We start from the raw sequence: 15,236 nt of genomic DNA, 5'->3' as shown, positions 1-15,236 counted from the left end.
GGGAAAATATTTTTTAAATTGGGTTAATGATAATAATTTTAAAATTTGGGGTAAGAATTTGCTGAATCTATTTGAAAGAATTGGAATATAAGAGGGGGTGGGGAGGGGGAAGTCCTGGAAAGATGATATTGAAAATAAAGCCTTAAATTTGGATGTTTTTCTTTTTTTTGTTATATTTGAAAATCTTTAATAAATATTATTATTAAAAAAAGAGGAACTTGTGATTGGGTGAGCTAGACTCTTTGTCGGTCCCCATGTCCATTTGTCAGGGGCTCAGGAGCAGAAGCACAGGGAAGGGAGGAGATGGAGAGCGAAGGGGAAGAATCCGAGGGGAGCATAGGAGAAGATGACAGTGGCCCGAGAGATTCCATGAGCCTCTCCAGCGAATCGGAAGATTCACAGAAGGGGGCGCCAGTGGCCAGGGGAAGGGGATTCCCAAGGGGGACACCCCAGGAGCAAGGGGCAAGCAGGGACTCCCAGAGCAGCAGTTGGAAATCAGGACCAGCTTCCCCACCAGAGCATAGTGGGGGGGGGGAAGAGTCCCAGGTATCGAGGCCAGAGGATTCCACACCAGGGAGTGAAGATAAGTCAGGGCTGATCACGCCTCCATCGGAGAGCCAGACAACGGAGGGGAGGTCAGATCTGGGCAGTATCCCGGAAGAGGGAAGCAGTGACAGAAGCAGTGTGACGGTCAGGAGGAAGGTCACTGGGTTGGCGCGAGAGGCAAGTTCAAATGTACAGGAGCGCAGGACAGCAGAGAATGAGGATTGGGAACCGGGTCCTAAAGCCCGCCGGAGGCAGGGGGAGGAGTCAGGCGACTCAGCGTCGGGAGAGTCCAGAAAGGGGAATGCCCCAGCGGGCAGGAGGACCCAGAGGAGGAGAGAGTAGCGGAAAAGGTGGAGCAGGGCTACGATCTTTTTTTTTTTTTTTATAAATTTTTTTTATTAATTTCCAATTTTTTAACAGAAACAAAAAACAACAAAAGAAACAGACAAACAAAAAACTCATGTTTTCATAACCTTATTTTCATAACCCTCTTTTCCCGGACTTCCCCATACCTTTCCCTTTTTGCATCCTTAATTTAGTACCATTATTCAGCAACCTATCTTGCCCAATTAAATATAAATTTATCCTCTTTCTCTATTCCACCCTTAATTTTGAACCCAATTATCGCTGCAATTCTACGTCTTCTTTTCCCTCAGCATTTTAACACTCCTCAGTTTTATAATAATTCTTAAGATACATCTTAAATTTCTTCCAATCTTCTTCCACAGTCTCTTTCTCTTGGTCGCGGATTCTGCCGGTCATTTCTGCCAGTCCCATAAAGTCAATCACTTTCGCCTGCCATTCCTCCAGCATGGGTAGCTCTTGTGTCTTCCAATACTTTGCTAGAAGGATCCTTGCTGCCGTAGTAGCGTACAAAAAGAAAATCTTATCCTTCTTCGGCACCAACTGGCCGACCATACCCAAGAGAAATGCCTCTGGTTTCTTGTTAAAGGTGCACTTAAGCACTTTCTTAATTTCATTATAAATCATTTCCCAGAAGGCCTTAATCTTTGGGCAGGTCCACCAGAGGTGGAAAAAGGTACCCTCAGTCTCTTTACATTTCCAGCATTTATTATTGGGCAAATGATAAATCTTCGCAAGCTTAACTGGGGTCATGTACCACCTATAAATCATTTTCATAATGTTTTCTCGTAAGGCATTGCATGCCGTAAATTTAATACCTGTGGTCCATAACTGCTCCCAGTCAGCAAACATAATGTCATGACCTATGTCCTGTGCCCATTTAACCATAGCAGACTTCACTGTCTCATCTATTGTATTCCACTTCAACAGCAAGTTGTACATTCTTGATAAATTCTTAGTATTGGGTTCTAACAATTCTGTTTCCAATTTCGATTTCTCCACCTGGAAACCAATTTTCCTGTCTTGTTTGAAAGCCTCCATTATTTGAAAATAATGGAGCCAATCTCGTACCTTGGACTTTATTTTCTCATAACTTTGTAATTTAAATTCACCACCTTCTTGTTCTAAGATCTCAGAGTATTTCGGCCAATTGGTTGTCATATTAAGTTTCTTTACTTCCTTAGCCTCCATAGGTGAAAGCCACCTGGGAGTTCTGTTTTCCAGTAAATCTTTATACCGTATCCATACATTATATAGTGCTTTCCTGACAATATGATTTTTAAAACCCTTATACACTTTAACCTTGTCATACCAGATATATGCATGCCAACCAAAATTATTGTCAAATCCTTCCAAATCTAGAATGTCTGCATTTTCAAGAAGTAGCCAATCTTTTAACCAGCAGAAAGCTGCCGATTCATAGTAAAGTCTTAAGTCCGGCAGGGCAAACCCCCCTCTTTCTTTAGAGTCGGTAAGTATCTTAAACTTAATTCTGGGCTTTTTGCCCTGCCAGACAAATTTAGATATGTCTTTCTGCCACTTCTTGAAACAGTCCAGTTTATCAACAATTTGTAATGTCTGAAACAAAAATAACATTCTAGGCAATACATTCATTTTGATCACAGCAATTCGACCTAACAAGGAAAGCTTCAGGTTTGACCATATTTCTAAATCTTTCTTTATCTCAGTCCAGCACTTGTCATAATTGTCCTTAAATAAGTTCACATTCTTAGATGTCATGTTAATCCCCAGGTATTTTACACTCTTTGCCACCACTAACCCAGTTTCCTCTTGGAATCTTTCCCTTTCAACATTTGTTAAGTTCTTTTCCAATACCTTAGTTTTTTGTTTATTCAACTTAAATCCTGCGACCTGGCCAAATACTTGAATTAATTCCAAGGCTCTTTTGGTACTAGTGTCTGGCTCTTGCAAGGTCAGTACTAAGTCATCTGCAAAAGCCTTTAATTTGTAATGTCTGGCTCCGACCTGAATCCCTTTTACCAGCTGATCTCCCCTAATCATATTTAACAGGACCTCCAGGACCGATATAAAAAGTAATGGGGATATTGGGCACCCCTGACGTGTCCCTTTTTCTATAGGTAGTTCATCCATAACCACGTTATTTACAATTAACTTCGCCTTTTGCTCAGAATAAATTGCACTTATACCATTTTCAAACCTTTGACCTACCCCCATCCCATGGAGATTCTTTTTCATAAATTTCCAAGATATATTGTCAAAGGCTTTCTCCGCGTCCACAAAAATTAGAACTGCCTTCGTATTAATGTTCACTGTCAGCATTTCTATAATGTCAATTATATTCCTTACATTAGTAGATATATGCCTACCCGGGAGAAAGCCTGCCTGGTCTTTATGAATCTCCTCCACCAGCACCTTCTTTAGTCTTTTTGCCAAAATGTCTGCAAAAATTTTGTAATCCACATTAAGTAGTGATATAGGGCGGTAGTTCTTAATCTGTTTTTTATCAACCTCAGTCTTTGGTATAAGTGTGATGAAGGCTTCTTTCCACGTCTCAGGTGCCCTTTTCCCCTCTAATATCTCGTTGCAAACCTCCTTAAGTGGCTGAATTATCCAGTCTTTCAAGGCTTTGTAATATCTGGAGGTTAGTCCATCTGGCCCTGGAGATTTCCCCAGTTGCATGTTTTGAATGGCACCCTCAATTTCTTGTTCAGTTATTTTCTCATTTAGAAACGCTATACTTTGTTGCGAAATTTTTTGTAATCCATATTTCTTAAGAAATTCTTCAATGTCTCTTTCATTTTCCGGCCCTTGTGCATACAATCTTCTGAAATAGCTCTGAAAGCAGTTGCTGATCTCATTTGGTTTCGAAATATTCTTTCCATCTACCTCCAAACTTGTAACTGTGTTCAATTTCAGTCTCTTCTTCAGTTGCCATGACAGGAGTTTCCCACATTTATCTGCCGATTCAAATGTCTTTTGTCTCATTCGTTTAATTTTCCATTCAATCTCCTGGTTCATCAATTCCATATATTGCTTCTGATACAATTTGATTTGTCTCAAGATCTCATGTGACTTTGGGTTGGATCTCAATTTCTTTTCACTGTCTTTTATCTTTTCCAAAATTTTATCTTTCTTCTCCTGTTGTTTCCTCCTTTTCAAGGAATTCTGCTGTATCAGGAAACCCCTCATCACGGCCTTGCTTGCGTCCCAGATCACTCGTTTCTCCACTTCTGTCCTTAGATTTATCTCAAAATAGTCCTTCAAAGTCTTTTGGGCCTTTTGGTACACCTCTGGATCTTTAAATAGGGTGTCATTCATTCTCCATCTGAAAGAGCCAGCTGTTGTTATTTTCATTTCCATCTTTACTGCATTATGGTCGGAGCATGTCTTTGGGCAGATTTCCACTTTCTTTATCTTAGGAGCCATCCCACTAGTAATCCATATTTGATCTATTCTTGTCCAGGTCATCTGTGATTCTGAAAAGAATGTTCCCTCCCTCTCGAGGGGGTTTCTTATTCTCCAAATGTCGATCAGGTCCAAGTTGTCAGTCATTTCAAAAAAAGTCTTAGGTAGTCTCCCGTCCTTGGAGATCACCTGTCTTTGTGCTTTGTCCATATTTATAGAGACAACCCCGTTCATATCGCCTAATAAAATCACCTTGTAATCCAGATAATTTGTTAGTGTCTCATGTAATTTCTTATAAAATTCTGCCTTCCCTTCATTTGGTGCATAAATTCCAAATATCAAAATTTTTTCTCCTTGAATCTGTATCTCAATTGCCAAGATTCTGCCCTGTTCATCTTTAAAAATCTGTCTTGGAGCCAATTTTTCTTTTGCGTATATCACCACTCCTCTTTTCTTAACTTTATCTGATGAGATAAATTCTTGTCCCAATCTTTTATTTATAAGTAATCTTCTGTGTGCTCTTGTCACGTGGGTTTCTTGTAGACAAATCAGATCCAATTGTTCTTTCTTCAAAATGTGAAAAACCTCACGCCTTTTTCTGGGAAGGTTCAGTCCATTACAGTTCCAAGTTAAAATTCTCAGAGACATTGTTAGTTAGTTACCTCCAACTGCACCCTGCAGCTGTTCTTCGTCCGTTGGTGATTTGAGTCCAAATGTCAAATTCCCCAAGTCTGTGTCTGCAGTTGAGTTGAGGACCCCTTTCACCAGGTCTTCTCCGTGTTTATGTAAGAACTGTTCTTTATCTTGTGCAGTTTTTATCTTGACTTTCTTTCCTCTGAAGTTGAAAGACAAACCCTGTGGAAACTCCCACCTGAAAGGTATGTTGTTCTTCTTCAGCAGGTCCACCAAAGTCTTAAACTGAGTTCTCACCTCCAAAATATATTTTGGGATATCCCTGTAGATTTGCACAGAGACGTTTTGAATCTGAAGCGTTTTCTGGTAATGCAAACTAAGTATCTTGTCTCTCTCCTCTTTCGACCTCAATGTAATCAGGCAGTCCCTTGGAATCTTCCTGCCTTGCCTTCTACCCAATCTGAAGGCGGTTGTAATCTCAAATTCTGTTCCCTCTAGGTTTTCCTGCCAGAAGTCTGAAATTTCTTTTGTGAGAAAGTCCACTAGGTTGTCCCCCTCACTCTCAGGAACCAACCTAAGTCTTAAGTTCTTCTCCTTACGCTGCATGTCCCATAAAGAAAGGGTCGCCTCATGCTGGTCAAGCCTCCTACAAACAGGAACTAAATTTTCCTGTGTAGATTCCGCAGTAGATTTAGCCTCTTCTGCAATTTTCCTTATTGTGGCGTTCTCCTCTACCAACTGTTGTATAATCTGTGTATTAGACGTTACGCTCTTCGTGTTTAAATCCAATTTTGCCGTTAGATCTGCCAGTTGCTTAGTATTTTCTGTACTCTGTTTGTTCAATCTTTCTAAAGATTCATTTATCTTCAATAATGCCTGCGTCACTGACTCCATGAATGCACTTATTCCCTTTTCCTGTCCACCTGGGCCTGTTGGCAATAGTCCTGATAAGGAGCCCCTTTTCTTATGTGCTGCCTTGGACTTGGATCTTGTTGCTATCTCATCTCCAGGGCCGCTCATGTCCCAAGGTCGTTCTCACAGGAACAGGTTTGAATGGAAAAAACCAGTGACTAACAATCGTGTTGCAACTGTTACTTCCAGCCCTCTAGAGGGAGCTGAAATCTTCAGTATAGCAAAGAAACAATGAATCCAAAAGCCCTCAGAGGGAAAAGTTACTAAAAACTTCTCTCAGTCTTTTTAGTTGCAACCGTATAATTTTTACAAAGTCTCAATAAATTGTATCAAATAAAGTCTCCTCTTTGCAATGTCTTTGACAGCTCCCTGTCAAAGTGTATCACTCAGGCAGTCCGTTCCCAGAGACAGAGTCTGCGGTAGATTGTCCCTTAAAAAATTTCCCTGCAGGTTTCCTTTCTTTTTCACCCCCCCCCCCCCCCGTTCCTGCTCCCTAGGGGGGAGGACTTAAGTCAATGCTGGGGTTAATCCTTTTTTAAAAATTTCCCTTAAAAGATGTCAATTGCAGCTTACCAAGTCCGTTGCTTTAGCAGTCATGCAATCTGGGGAAGGCAGACTTCCTTTGTTAACCATCCCCACTTTCGGCCAAATTTTGAAGAAGTTAAATTTAAAGTCCCGAAAGGGTTGCCAATCCTACTCACGGGAATCTCTTTCAGTCCAAATAACAGGAAGAAGTCGGCGCTCTCCGCTAATGGCGATGCGGCTTCACTCCACGAGCTGGGTAGCGACTCTCAGCTCTGCGCTCCCCCGATGCTCCTCCGGAGCCTTTAAAAAGGCTCTTTCGCAGTAAAAGGGGGCGCAAACGATGCCCACCGAGTCTCCTTGCTCACAGGCTTCCGCGCCTGTGATTTTAGGGGTCCCCGCTTCGCCGTAGCGGTCAGACCCGAACTCGCGGAGCAGCTCTCTCTCCGGAGAACGGAGAGCGAGCCGCCATTAGCGCCGGCGCCAACCGGAAGTTTCCAGGGCTACGATCTTAAACTGGTGTCAGAGGGGAGGAGATTCAGACAGGACTTCGCCGGTCTAGGGTTTAAGACGTAGAGCTGCGCGCTGCGGCTTTGGAATGGAAGTTGAACTTCAATAAAGACTTTTGTACATAACGACGATCTGGCGTTGGTCCTCTGTGAGCTGGGACCTAGGGGCAGCTCTGACACCATTCTTCTCCATCTTTTGTACACACAGCCACAATCACTGGGATGTTCAGTTCAGAGCTTTTATTGGGGATTAAGTGTAAGTGCACTCTCTCCGAGTTACCCCAGCAATGCCAGAGATATATCTGCCTGGGCATTACAGCAAACTTCCCATGTTTGGGTTTTTGACAATCCTCCTGCCACCAAGTCAGTCAGTAGTTCAACCCAAGAGCACTTTGGTATCCAATAAATACAGCCCAGAATTTCTTTGTCTGGAAACTTTACTTCTGCCTTTCCTGGTGCCAGCATGCAAAAGGAAAAGAACCTATTGCTCCTCCCTTCCAGCACTGTGCTACCTCTGGAAGCGAGGTGTTGAAGCAAAGGAATCTCCTGAATAGTGCTTCCCCCTTTCCGGGACTTATTTAGGCATGATCTGCAACTTACAAGCCCTCCTTTCCCCATTCCTACAGCCTCCTTCCAGTTATCTTCTTATCTAGGGGTGTTTAGGCAGTGCCACTTTCTCTCCTGCATGTTCTCCTCAGAATTAAGTCACCTTGACTTCAGTGAATTTTATCCCCAGGTAAGTACACATAGGGTTCCGGGTCTTCTGTGTTGAAAACACCTTGCACGAATCAGCTCAGCAATCCTTTCAAGAGCAATATTTTCAGAAGCCCCTTCTTGCGGTTGGGATGCTGGTAAACTGTGGTTGAGGGACAATGGCTTGGTGAAGGCCAATTCATAGCTGAGGTTAATCAACAACTGCAAAATTCACAGCCACTCCACTACTTCTGTTTATGCTTAAAAGCTTTTGAAGATACAAAAGAGATACATTTAGGGTCATCGGCTTGACCCTGAAACTCTTATTTCTTTTCATGGGTTCTTTTCTAATACTGAACAAATATCACTCAAAGCGGAACACACGTTTCAATATTTGCCTCCAACCTGACCGTGTTTCTAAATTTACGATATGAGAAAAATCAGAGCCACATTTTGTAGTGCTTAACTAGACGGGCTTTGTGAAAGGGATTGTGCTGCCTGAGGCGGGTAGAAAGAACTGAGGGGTCCATCTTCATAGCCGGGCATTGTGGCAAGATGGCCAGAAGAACCCCATTCTGTCACTATGGTGGCTAGAAAGGCTTTTAAACCTTAAATTGCTTTTGGAACTTTAAAACATTTTCTAACTTCAAAAAGCCTTATCTGGTTCCACAGAAAACCACAACAGTGGCACAGGCATTCTCCTGCTCACCTTACTTGAAATTCCTAGCTCTGAAGAAGGACCCCCTCCGCCTTTTCTCAGAGCTAAGCTGTTCAAAAACGAAGGTACGGTTGTAGTGGGGAAATGAATCTCCCTTTCCCAATTTACCCCTGAATCTTTTTTTGGGTCTGTTTTATATATATTCACACGAAAGTTATTAGTAAGTGATAAATATGGGAATAGGTATATATGTGTGTGTGTGTGTGTGTGTGTGTGTGTGTGTGTGTGTATACACACATAGATTTTAGAGGAACATATTTACATATTGCCAGCTAAACTGAGCCGAAATGATAAGGCAGGTTAGAAAATAATAATAATAATAATAAATTGGCACCTCTCCAGCACCCTCCACCAACCTCATTATTGTCTTCCTACTGAGGCATTGCCTCCACTACTCCCTGCCTTACCTTGCTTTGTTCTTGAATGTTTTGGCTCCTGAACGCCGCAAACCCAGAAGTGACTGTTCCAGTTTGTGAACTGTTTTTGGAAGCTGAACATCCAACGGGCCTTTTGTGGCTTCCGATTGGCTGCAGGAGCTTACTGCAGCCAATCAGAAGCCGTGCTTTGGTTTCCAAACGTTTTGGAAGTCGAATGGACTTCTGGAATGGATTCCGTTCGATTTCCAAGGTACGACTGTATAAAGTTTGGAAAAAGTCCCCCCCCCCCCGAAATGTTAGTGCTCTCCAGTAAACACCCTTTGAAAAATGTAAACGTTACATTCATGTGGTTCAGGAAGGCTTTCCAGTTGGTAATAATGTATCCCTGCTTCCAAAGTATTTCATCAAGTATTTCAATAATTGAAGCAGTTGTGCACACTAAAAAACAAGAACAACTGATAGTTTCCCTTACCTATTTCCCTACATACTGTGAAATGATTTATCGAACAGTGGAGTCTGATTATCAAAGTTACTTTGCACTATTTTGTTGTAGTCAACAAGAATGCAGACCAGAGAGGTGGGAGACATATTATTCTGGGTTTGTTCAAGTGTAAATGAAATCAGCTAAAAGCAAGTGAATGATAGCCCTGCATGATTTAACCTCCTGGAAAGAGCTCAATAAAAGCAAAGCACCAATACTATACTTAAAAGTATTTTTTTATATATAATAATGAGTTCTAATAACCGCTTCTAATGGGAACTCCAGTCCACTGTTAATATAGAAAGCAAGTAGCACAAAAGACATTAAGAGCTTGAACTATTATATTGAAACTGACATGTATCCAGAGTCATGTTGTAATTTAGAGCCCTGCATTATTTTCAAAGTGCATTCAGAGCACCTGGGCTTGTGGAAGGTTTGGTACATGTGGATAGTATCATGAAAAGGATATTGGCCCATTTCTATGACACTTTTTTCAACTGCATTTTATTAAGTTTCAACATTTTTAACATATACAATCAAAACACCGTTTCATCTTTTCTCTTATTTTTGTTGAGTTCCTGCCCCTTATTTGCAAATCGAGGACTTACGAAGCTAAAGTAGGGAGATAGCATAAAGAATCAAGGCCATCAAAGAATGAAGATTTGCTCAGAAATTGACAAAAAACCCAGAATACTTTTTGAGCCACAGATGACCTATCCTCTGGTGTTCTGTATACATCTATACATGTATACAGTCTAAACTCAAAGTAATAAAAGACACAGCTTTCTGTATATATAATTGGGTGTTGTTGTTTTTTACTGTAGTACAGTGGTACCTCAGTTTACAAACTTAATCCTTTCTGGAAGTCTGTTCTTAAACTGAAACCATTCTTAAACCGAGGTGCGCTTTCCCTAATGAGGCCTCCTGCCGCTGGTGCCCTTCCACCATTCGGATTCCGTTCTTAGACTGAGGTAAAGTTCGCAAACTACTTCCGGTTTTGTGGAGTTTGTAAGCTGAATCGTTCATAAACAGGACTGTTCTTAAACCGAGGTACCACTGTATTTTAATATCTGAATGCCTTCAAGAACAAACTCATTCATTTATTCACCATTCCTTGTTTCCAGTTGAGCCACCATCCTCAGTCCCACGGATTCTCCTCCTTGGACTTCAGAGTGAATATGCAATAATTCTCCGAAACCAGTGGCACATGTGCTAGGATTTAACACTGTGGGGAAAGCCAACACAGAGTGTGGGTTCATTGGCCTTGCACTTTATGCCCCTACACAGAAGAGAGAGCTGCACAGTGAGGAAAGTTGCACAATTTAGACCCTCATCTGAAAGAGCCGCCTCGAACATAATTCTCGGAAGAAACCAGTCACTTTTTGCCAATTAATTTATAAGGTGGCAACATGAGAACACTTGTGGTTGGGCTCTTAGTTTCACAAAGCAACAAATTCCTGACCGGTAAAGGATTGAAAAAAAAATCCTTAACAGCATCCAAAAACCCTTGCCATTTTATAAATAGACAAGCCAATGCCAGCACTCATTACGGTAATGTTAATATACCAATATTTATGAGTAACCCCCTCCCCCAAAAAACCCCTTTGCATGGCATGCCCTGGCAGCGATCCTAGATTGCTGAGATGTCTGTGAGGTTTTTACACTACCGATATATTATTTTTTAAAGAAAAAACCCCTCATATTCTGAGAAATCTGCTGCCTGAAAAGTCCCAGAATTTGATTTAAGTCTATTGAACTATTTTCAAGTGCTGTAAATCATTTGTGTGTGTGTGTGTCTGCTCATTTACCTTTGCATTCTCTTTTGAGCCACTGGCAGTGAAGCTGACGAATGGGAATCAAATGGAGTGTGCTAAGTGGTCCTGCCGTAGGCTTTCATCTGCCCACCTTCTGCCTTGTGATTTATCTCGGCAATACATCACCCGCCTTATTTTGCCTTTGCTTATTTTATTTAGTGTTGTCACAAATAATATCAATTGACCATCCACCATGAGTACTAAGCCGTAGTAAATTAGCAAAATAAACTGAATCTACAGAACTCATCTGTCCCCAAATTTGATTAGAGCCACTTGTACTGCACCAAGTCATTTACTACAGATGAACCTCATTTATTACACAAGCAGCTTCATGGGTTCGCTGCAGTGTACGGTAAATTGTTATGCATAGTATTTGCTGAGATTTTAATGAAACACTTAAAAGTGACTCTTTTATATCTCAATCACTAGGGGTATTTTATGCTTCTGAAATGGTTATTTCCAGTTACCCTGTCACTTTGGTCTGAATCATTACATTGAGCCTAGCCATCCATTTCAGAAGGATCACTCGGTTTCTGAAAAATGAGGGAAAGGGGGAAAATCTTAAGCGCTTATGGGCTTGAAAACCATCATCCTTCATGGTCATGAAGATGTATTTCATCCTTCCTTATCATCCTTCCTTGCCATCATTAGGAGATCTATATTTGTACCATAAAGGTTGTCTCGAGATACTAACATTTAATTCATTCTCTAAACAAAACATTTCAGTCTGTGGGCCACCAAACTTAAGGAACATTTTCCCCGCAATCGGGCTTACCATATCCTTGTTTGGGGCTTGAAGAACCATCCATCTTTTTCTGGTAGAAAGGCAGAGAGAAACATAAAGAAATAAACCACCTATGAAAAGTAATTTATAAAACTATTCGTTTCAGCTGGCGAAAGCTAATGTGGTAATAATACTTCTTTTTAATGGCACATAGAACAACTGATATGGATTGATACTTACTTATGTCCTTGCCAGTGAAATTGAAAGAGAGGTTAAAAATGGCTCAAAGGAATTTTTTTGCAACGTTTGTGCTGAGAGAATGTATGTGTGTGTGTGGGTGTATTCTCTCAGCGCACACGTTGCAGAAAGGTTCCATTGAGCCATATATGGAACAATCTAAAGCAGATCAATGCAAAACATTAATTCTTTGAGGGGGGAATGTAAACCATCAAGATTTGAGGTGGGAAGAAAGTAGTGAGCAGAACCTATGGCCAGAATACACAAGGATAAATTCTTTAACAAAAGAACCAGTGGAGTAGAACAGGACAAAGAAGAAAGATGGAATGATAAAGGCTATGCCTTGGAAATATTTCATTTATTTAGTTAATTTATATACCAGGAATCCCAAAACCCAACAAAAAGGCATTGATACATCAAAATTCACATTCAGTTCCAAATGACACTGCTGCTACTACTATTGATGATGTATTCTGGGTTGATGAAACATGATGAACACGCTACAGTACTTTGGATTGCCTCCTTTTATACCAGCTAGCACATAAACTAATATCTGAATTGTTCCTAAAAGCAAAGCCAAAGCTTTCAGACACCACTTGTTTCCCCCCCTTATGAAAAGTGACTTGAGACCCACAATGCCTTCTGTTAAAGCAAAATCGCCGATTGTATTTTAAGGAACTGGAATGCTACCACTAAACAGACGTTGAGTCAAACAGGAATGGCTTTAGCAGATCCCATTGTTTTAATTTTGTGGTAAGAAATGGCAGCATTTTCCACTCTGCTTCTCCCTGCTGTGCACCATCACCTTTTTTTGTTTTGTTTTGTTTTTATTTTAGCACATCTGCATTTAATAGTAGAGTTTCGACTAATGAAAAAATAAATGATTTCCATTTTAGGGTTTGTAATATACATTAGGGGTAAGGGGGAATTAGCTGTTTGTCCAACGGTGTGGGCTAACGTGCAAGGAGAAAATCTGTTTTAGCTCACAAAGTGGTGCAAAGAGCGCCAGCAAATGGATCACTAAGCTGCCTGGGTCAAGCTATACTGCCTGCATGCATAGAGAGCACTGCCTAACATCAAGTACCTTACCATGAGTGGTTCAGGAATAATAATGCACACCTAGGGTGCTACATTAAAAGCACAATTTTCTTTACTATGGTAAGCCTTGCTGTCATTAGCATAACACCCCGGAGGCAACCCTGGTACAACCTATATCTCCTATGGATCACAACGAGATGGAGGTCAAGGAAGTGCCATTTAACATTAAATCCTGACTTAAACCTGTAGTATTACACACACACACACACACACACACACACCAAAAATCAGATGCTTTTTCCATGAGTCACATAAAATGATTTTACTTTAAATGATTTTGCAACAGGGAAAACCAACAAGAACAGTGTATTATAAGCCACTATAATGTTCCTAGCAGAGCCTGAAGCAGCTCCTTTGCATCGTTGGGGAAATCACACCGTACTGAAACAATGTTCTCTATGTTTTCTTTCTTTCATACAGGTAAAAATGGGGGGATAGGTATAAAGAGTTTGGGTCTGCTAGGGCTTATAGGGTAGGTAGACCCTTTTCTGTGGGGGAGGTTTGTGAGGTGATATACCCACAAGTTGCAGTAGAAAATACTGGGTTTGGAAGTGAATGTGGCTGGCTGAGCAGGAATGCAAATTTTGCTCTCCCATTTCCAAACCCAAGACTGTGCCCACTACAAGATATATATGGGGCATGGTGAGAAGCTTAAATGAAAGGGTGGTGGCACTCCAACTCTTATAAGCCAGATAGGCTTATCTGGAACCCAGTTTTACAACGTTTCATAATCAGGCAATTTTTTTTTATATATTTCCAGTGTCTTCACCCATTGTTTCAGAGTGGTTATCAACTTGATTCTTTTAGTCACTTGCTGTTGCTTTGTTGTTGTTGTTGTTTAGTCATTTAGTTGTGTCCGACTCTTCGTGACCCCATGGACCAGAGCACGCCAGGCACTCCTGTCTTCCACTGCTCCCCGCAGTTTGGTCAAACTCATGCTGGTAGCTTTGAGAACACTGTCCAACCATCTCATCCTCTGTCATCCCCTTCTCCTTGTGCCCTCCATCTTTCCCAACAGGGAAAACTTCCCAGGGAGTTTTCTCTTCTCATGAGGTGGCCAAAGTATTGGAGCCTCAGCTTCAGGATCTGTCCTTCTGTTGCTTTTTTAGTTTGTTTTAATTCTCTTGCAACACATAGCAAGGCACTATGAGACACTGGGCAGGGAGCTCAAGAGACTTGGGGCATAGGTAGTCTTCTCATCACTCCTTCCTGCTGAAGGTCATGGCCCACCACACCTGAAACTGAGAGGACATATGATAGCCATCTTCAAATATCTTAAGGGCTGCCACATGGAGGATAGAGCAAGCTTGTTTTCTCCTGCTCTGGAGGGTAGGACTCAAACCAATGGCTTCAAGTTGTAAGAAAGGAGATTCCGACTAAGCATTCAGAAAAACTTTCTGGCAGTAAAAGCAGTTCAAAAGTGGAACAGTCTCCCACGAGAGGTGGTGACCTCTCCTTCCTTGGAGGTTTTTAAGCAGAAGTTGGAGGGCCATCTGTCATGGAGGTTTTAGCTGAGATTCTGACATTGCAGAGGGTTGGACTAGATGACCCTTGGGTGCCTTTCAACTCTAAGATTTTATGATTCTATGATTCTACAGGCTTTTTGTACACTGATGACTTGATTGACTGGTGGTGTCTGTGTACTCAATCATTAAATACCACATAGAATAGCTTGTTCATTTTTCTGCTCCAGCTATCAACACCATTCTTTTGTGTTTCCAGAACCAACATTTGTGGACTGCTGCCTTAATCTAATGTACTCAGGCACAATCAATTTTATGTCACTACTATGACCAAAAATAATGTCATTACCTGGCTTTCCAATGAGTGTTTTGCTGGAATACTAGAGTGGAGAAGGCTCAGACTTCATACCTCATTTCCTGAAGTGACTATAGCAACAAAGCAAATGGTTCTGCTAAGCTGTTGGGTAATTCCAAATGTCATTGGACCACATACACACAAGCATAGGCCATACAAGTTACTATAATTACTTGGGAAAGTTACAAACAAAGAAAACCTGGCTTAAAGGATGAGTCCAAAGGCTTGAAAATCCTTCAGAAAGTTTTCAGAAGCTGTGATTTACTTGGAGCTGTGGGGCTTGTTTCAAATATATTAGAAGACATATCAGGTCAGGTTGCCTTGATCATGTCATGAGTGATGACTGAGGCTGTGATATAACCTGACATTGTTATAAATTTTCAGAAACACGTTTCACTGATCTG

The sequence above is a fragment of the Podarcis cretensis genome (genome assembly GCF_951804945.1).
Source record: "Podarcis cretensis genome assembly, chromosome: 6".
Lineage (NCBI taxonomy): Eukaryota > Metazoa > Chordata > Lepidosauria > Squamata > Lacertidae > Podarcis > Podarcis cretensis.
This window is presented reverse-complemented; position numbering follows the sequence as displayed.